This window comes from Wolffia australiana, chromosome 16 (assembly GCF_029677425.1).
Source record: "Wolffia australiana isolate 7733 chromosome 16, ASM2967742v1".
Lineage (NCBI taxonomy): Eukaryota > Viridiplantae > Streptophyta > Magnoliopsida > Alismatales > Araceae > Wolffia > Wolffia australiana.
This window is the reverse complement of record NC_135850.1, coordinates 12,386,418-12,393,871: the sequence shown is the minus strand read 5'-3', so window position 1 is coordinate 12,393,871 and position 7,454 is coordinate 12,386,418. Positions and strand designations below refer to the sequence as shown.

At 42.0% G+C, this 7,454-nt stretch overlaps 1 pseudogene across 1 annotated transcript; it reads left to right on the top strand.

The window, feature by feature from the left end:
• The first annotated feature begins 3,377 nt into the window (after window positions 1–3,377).
• On the top strand, window positions 3,378–5,556 carry LOC144713521 (aspartyl protease family protein At5g10770 pseudogene; annotated as a pseudogene). Its single transcript, XR_013584065.1, has 2 exons — window positions 3,378–3,542; window positions 4,376–5,556. The product of XR_013584065.1 is annotated as an aspartyl protease family protein At5g10770 pseudogene (transcript).
• Window positions 5,557–7,454: the final 1,898 nt, after the last annotated feature.

Genomic DNA, 7,454 nt, shown 5'->3' with positions numbered 1-7,454 from the left:
ACACGGGCATCTTGGGTTTGCAAAACCACGGCTGGCATGAAGAGATGTATGAGGATGAAAGAAATTATCACGGGAACAATAGAATGTGTGATCATATGAGATGGGCTCCTTGGCAATCATTTTTTTACGAGGCCATATGGCATAACCACCCCAAAGCTGAGTGCAAAGTGTGGATTATAAAATCCATCTTGGAAACCGTTAAAGCACTGTCACCTTTAGAGTTATAGATTTGCAAATTCATTATAGAATATTTTTCAAACTCCCTTGTGATTATAGTTTTTTCTTTTTTTCTTGTTATTTTTTTTGTTTTCTGGATTTTACTTGCTTTATCCTTTTGCTTAGTTTCGAGAATTAGGATTTGAACACTCTCAACGGTTAAAAAGTACTAATGGAAGCCCTAAAAGAATCAACAAAACCAACACACTGGAGTTGTTATTTCAATGTGAATATGCATCATTTAAAGGGGGTTATGAGTAATTGAAAATATGCAATAGTTTTAAAAACTTAAATTCTATTACTTGATTTAGAGTGGACGGTAGATGCTCTTAAACTGAATTCCATGTTAAACCACCCACCTTAGGTATGCCTTCCACCAGCAAACCTTGAAGTGAGGGTGTAAGAGTCATAATTTTGTTGTAAATTGAGAGCACCGTGGTATCAAGAGAGCAGTGAGTTTTTTTATACACCATATGGGTTAATGTTTAAGGAGGTCGGTCTCTTAGGGTAGGTATCTAATGGGCCCAAATGAGGTTGGATTGAATTACTATTGGTATGAATAGGAGGGGGCTGAGTTCAGTAGTGTGGGATTCCATCTTCTTCCTCAAGGTAGAATATCCTACTTGGCATGGGGGCTCCCCTTGTCCAAAATCTCCCTTAGGAGAGTGTAATATTCATGACATAGAACATCCTTATTTTTTGTTCAAGTCTCACACTCATACACACAGTCTCTCCTTTCACAAAACAAAAAAGCATTTATCCACTACTACATTCACTTGCCTTTGTTCTAAACCATCTCCACTTCGCATTCACATGTGCCTTACAACCCATATATGATGATTTTACTCTCAATTAATCTACCCCTTTTATCGTCATCTCCCATTTTCCTTCATTTCATTCTCTTCCTTCTCTCCACACCAGCCCACCCTTCTCCTTTCTGTCCTTATGAATTCTCTCCTATCAATTTTTCAGTTTGATGATTTTTTGTGCAAAAAAATAGAAAATAATCTGTGTTTATTATCTCTTCAACTTCTCATTGTTATTTTCTTCCATGATCACTATCTTTTATCTAGTCGTCTTTTGTTCTTTTGCTTCAAGAAAAAAAGGAAAGAAAACAAGAAAAAGGAAAAATGAAATAAAACATAAGAAAAGGAAATAAAACATAAAGAAAAGGAAATAAAACATAAAGAATAGGAAATAAAACATAAAGAAAACAAAATAAAAGAGAAGAAAATTAAATAAAAAATAAATAAATGAATTGTTATCTCTATTCTTCCTTTAAGTCATGTTTTCTCTCTTTTTTCCAGCAACATATTCATTCTGCAGTCCTCCATTGTTTAGATTCTTCCAACATTATCATATTCTTTTCTTCTTCCTTTTCCATTGCTAACCAGCACTTATGTCATTTCCTCCCCATCATGCCTCCTTACGCTTCCATCATCCTTGAAAGTACTGAGAGTATAGATATCATGGGTGGTCCTTTATAATGTAAATAATCGTCTATGTGGTCACTTATACCACGTCAACTTATTTTGCCCCTTTGTTTACCCACAAAATTAATAATCCATACCCGATTTCAGCCATCTTCCACACCATCACCATAACATTTGTCATGGCTTGCATCCCTTTTATGACATTTCTTTTGTCCAAAAATGAGATGAAGATGAATGATGACTAGACGTGGTCGTTCTGTTCTTTTTGTGTGAATTTGTATGAATTGTTTGTTCTGTTCGGTTTTCTGAACTGAACAAAAAGGAATTCGAACAGAACATCGAACAGACCCATGTGCGGTTCTTTTGTTCGCTTTGTGAATTTTGTTCTAGTTTTATGCGGATGTGCGAATTTGTGCTAACGAATTTTGTTCATTTTTTAAAAAAAAGAACAAAACAAAGAACAAGGCCCTGTGCAGTTCTTTTGTGCAAATTTTTTGTTTGTTTCAAACGAACAGAACAGTACAACCATGTCTAGTAATGACCACATTGAGTGGGTGAAGAATACTTTCACCAATGTGTGGTGAGAATATTTCATGCCCATAGCATTAAACCCTTCCTTGCTGACCATGTTGAGCTCTGCACATACGCCCTGAGAAGGAGTATGAGGAAGAGAGTGGAAATTGTGATAGAGAGAGAGGAGACAAAGAGAGTATGAGAGAGAGAGAGAGGGAGAAAGAGCGAGAGTGAAAATTTGTGATAGCGAGAAAGGAGACAAAGGGAGTATGAGAGAGAGAGAGGGAGACGGAGATAGAGAAAGAGATGGGCAGAGAGAGGGAGCACAAGGGGGAAAGAGAGAGAGAGAGAGAGAGAGAGGAAAATGTTTAAAATACTTAAATATTTAAGATATTTAAACGTGCCTGAAATTTTGAAAATCCCGGGATGCAGGACGAGACAGAAGATGTGACGAACTCTACGAATACGCTCTCGTCCGGCACCACCGGGCACCCACGCATCGCCCATCCCATTACGTCCCATCCGTCATGCTTCGGACGTGCCATTCCCTTATCAGAGTTGTCCGAATGTGACTGCAATAATAAATTTCTTTGGAGTCTCGCAGTTGGTTGCTGGCAGCGGGTAGAAGAGAAGAACGTAGTCGGGATACAGCTAATTCTATTGATACTGAAGGTTTCTTTCTAAAGATGTTACAACTTTAACGCTAGCGAGTTCTCGGATCTTGCGATCAACTGAATATCTCTCAGCATTAAATTTAACGGTTGGCAAACGAATTAGGAGAATGATTTGGCATTTCACGTTGTTCTTAAATAATCGGAAACTGGGCAGAATTAATGTCAGCAACTTACCTTGTCTTCAGAAGGCGCTTAACATCATTACATCATTTGGTGGTAGTTGTCTTCAGAAGTAGTCTCAAGATTTGACTTTAGGAGGTTCTCCATCTTCTCTTCAGGGTACTAATCAGTAAATGATTCATCTTCTTTTTGCAAAAGTAGATAAGTGTACCGATTTATTATCGATTGGGAAAGGGTTTGACGAATGAATAAATGTGATGTAATTTAACCACTAGACCACTGGCCATGATCTTATCTCTTTTAGGCCTCAACTGTCAAGTTATGCATCCATCGCCGTGCGGATGAGGCATACATACATACTTGTCCGCGTACAATAAGTCAACGAGGAAAGCATTATAAATAAATGGCTCCCATACAGCACGTATCTCCTCCCATCCCAAGCGAATGGCTTCGAGCTCCGCCTTTGTTTCCTCCGCGCTGTTTTGTTTGATCTTGCTATCCAATTATGGCCAAAACACCAGCGCGGAGGAGTTTGCTTCCGTTAGCGTAGCCAGCTTGTTGCCGTCCTCTAGTTGCACTACCCGTGGCAAGCTTCCTTAAACCCCTTATCAAAAAGACTATCTCTTTCGCTCAAGCATCATCTGCGAATTTTTATCGATCACTTTTTTCTTGGGTTTTCCGGTTCGTATTTTCTTTTATGTAAAAGGAGGACCTAGCTATATCAATAGCCATTCTGAAATCGCTTAGTGATGCCAGCTTGTTGCCACCTTCTAGTTGCACTCCCGATGGTTAACTTGGTAAACCAGCTCTAGCAGACTCTCCACGTCCCATATGTCACGTGAAATCTTTTCAATTACCATTTACTAGTTTTTCCGGCTGCTTATATATTACGTTGATATTGACACCAGCTCAATTTCAAAACTAACTCTGAAACTGATGATTAGCTACACTAAGTATCAAACTTGTTGCCGTCCCTCAGTTGCATTGCCTGTGGCAAGCCTATTCTCACAGAGATTCTCTCCATCGACTTCCATCAGCTGAAACTTTTGTGCATAGTATTATTTTGGAATTCCGGTTTCTATTTGAATATTTTGGTATGGAGACCCCAGCTACTTTACGGCTCATTCTGAAGTTGATTTCTGACTATAGTTAGCAAAACAGCTTGTTGTTGTCCTCTAGCTGCGATTGTTGTGGTTAGCCAATAAGAGACTCTTCCCATCCCGCGGATATCAACCTTCGCACATTTCTGTACAAACTTGCAAGTTTTTTACTTAGCACCTTTCTTAGGTTTTCTGTTTTCTTTTATGTTGATACGGAGACCCGAGCTATTTCACGACTTCGAACTGATTCCTAGATCGAAACATTAACATAAACGCGGTGAGAAAATTTGACCGATTCCTCTAATCTGTGTTCTTGCAGCAGCTCAACGAGGAAACTCTTTGCAAGTTATAAACCGCAACGGGCCATGCTCCGGCAAGCAACTGAGTAAGTTGACCCAGGTTTCCTCTCTCGCACACGACGCGCTACGAGTAGCGTCGATCCAGGCGAGAGTTACAGGCAGCTGGGCCAATTACAACTCGACTCTCCTCGGCACCCAAATCTCTATCCCGGCTAGAAGCGGCCTTTACCTCGGTTCCGGCAACTACGTCATCACTCTATCTCTCGGCACGCCGACCAAAACCCAGACCGTCATCTTCGACACCGGAAGCAACATCAACTGGGTCCAGTGCAGGCCCTGCGCGGTGGCATGCTACTCGCAAGCTGAGCCCATTTTCGATCCCGTCCAATCGTCCACGTACCGCAACGTCACCTGCACCGACCCCCTGTGCACCGGCCTTTCAATCAGAGGCTGCTCCACCGGTACGTGCCTCTACAGCGTGACCTATGGCGATGGGTCTTCCACGGTGGGCTTCTTGGCCACCGACACTCTAACTCTGACCCCCACCAACGTGCTCAACAACTTCGTCTTCGGCTGCGGCCAGAACAACCGCGGGCTCTTCAAGGGGGCCGCTGGGCTTCTCGGGCTCGGCCGGAGCAGCTATTCTCTCAACTCGCAGCTTTCTGGGACATTGGGGAAAGTCTTCTCCTACTGTCTTCCTTCCACGGACAGCCTGACGGGATACCTCAACCTCGGCAGCCCCCTCAAACCTCCAACGGGCTTCACCGCTATCCTGACCAACTCCCGCGCGCCTTCTCTCTACTTCATCGATCTGATAGGGATATCTGTGGGCGCGACGAGGTTAAACTTGTCCCCAACAGTGTTTCGATCCGTGGGGACGCTCATAGACTCCGGCACCGTCATCACGCGTCTTCCGCCGATGGCTTACGCCGCTCTTCGGGCGGAGTTTCAGGCCCGGATGACGCAGTACGCGCGTGCGCCGGCGGTGAGCATACTGGACACGTGTTACAATTTTGCCAGTGGGACGACGATATCGTACCCGATTATCAAATTGCACTACACTAGCCTCGACGTGACTTTGCCGGGGGTGGGGGTGTTCTACCCTGTTGGTGGGTCGACGTTTTGTCTTGCCTTCGCCGGGAATACCGACCCGGCGCAGCCGGCATTATCGGGAATGTTCAGCAGAAGACGTTCGAGGTGACTTATGATATCCCGGGGAATAGGATCGGGTTTGCCACTGCAGGGTGCGGCTGATTGACAGGGAATTATCTGCACTTGTTACTTCGCACGTTCCAATAAGGAATATCTAATTTCCTCATTGTAATTCCTGCTTCATCGCTCCTTGTATCCGCCGTGTTGACCGTGTTCCAGTGGCCCTAACCAAATGTCTTTTCTCTGCCCTCGGTTTAGAGACGTTCAAGAGATATTTGAACTGGGCGACGTGAACATTAAGAACCTAGGCAAGACTTTTTTTATAATCATAATTGGTGTGGACAAACTGCATCTACCTTTTCGTTCGGCCCGCCCCACTGCATTGCGGGGTTCACATTCCTGAAGGGTTTGACCTTGGGAACTAGTACTATTTCGTAGTGCTAACTGCAAAAGTTGTACTTCAACAATCTACTGCTGAACCGCTTGATATTTCGTCGCCGTTTCACGCCACCTCGTTCAATATGGTTGGGGAAGGTCCCATACCGGTCAACCCTTTTTTTCATTTGGACGGAAGTGAGATGACGAGTCTCCTAGAATATAACCTCTCCATTTGAGCACGACAAATTGTTCTCATTTTCTCCTGAAGGTATTGAGAGGTATCGTTATAATTTCAAAGGATTGGGAAAATAACTATCTTCTTTAACACACTATTAAACGGGGCGTGTAAACACGTTTGGAAAATAAATATTTTTTGCATCTATTTATTCTAAAGCATTCCATTCTAGGGAAGTAATCCAAGTTAATGGAATTATAACTGAACTGGAAATTAATTTCTCTATGCAGTAAGACTGCCGTTAAAATTGTTTTATATCATGATAATGTGGCCATACTATCGCACGAAATCCATTTTCATTTCAGTGAAAGTAGGAACCATTTTTCATTTCGGTGATAGTACATTCATGTTTTCAAAAGATAGTTGAGCTTTGATCATACCACATAAGGATTTCCTTTAACATACATAAATTTATGGATAAATATGAATTCTTTGACTGGCATATGAAAAGGAACATCCTCATATGCATTAATAACTAAATAATAAGAATATGATTTAACTTCTTATATAAGTTACCTTTTTCACTATTCCTTATCATCTCCCCTTTTTACCGTGTTCTAGAGCCCATAATAAATCATGGACCAAGATCCAAGTGGCATATCGTCAGTATCATCAAGATCAATATCGTTACTATCATCAATATCGATATCATCAATAAGATAACCTTTAGGCTTGTCATCCAGGAACTTGTTCGGAAATACCCTTCCCCGCTGCGCGTCCCTCCTTTAATTATTTGGTCATGCAATACTTTTTTAATACAAAGAAAAAAATGAATTTCGACCCCATCGTAGTTCTCAATCATTTTGTGGCACCGGGAGTGGCTGAACCATCTACGATGGGGGGTATTTCCGAACTCAAAATAGGGAACTCGAATTATCTTTTATCTATCAAAAGATGGAAACAGATGGATAAATATTAACAATAATGTATTTCACCTAGGACAGAGCAAAATCGGAGAGGTCGAGGGCCAGCCAAACTGTGATCTGGCGATGGCACAAGAACAACTCAAGTGAACCAGGAGGCAAAGCCCTAAAGCTAGCCTCTGGGTGTGACAGGGTGGATACATGGCAAATGACAACTTATAGTAAATAAAAGGGACAACATAAAGCCATCCAGGTTGTAATAAATTGAAGGAAAAGATGAGATAGTGGACTGCAGAGAGAATTTCTGAGAATGTGGAGAAGAGACAGAAAAATTGGGGCAAAAATGAACTGATCTTTATTACTGAACAGATGCCCCTTTTATACAAATTTTCACACAGAGAGAGAGAGAGGTTAATGCTTTTGTCCAACGGTCAAAAACTGACCGTTGGAAAAAGCTGCAGAAGAGATTCC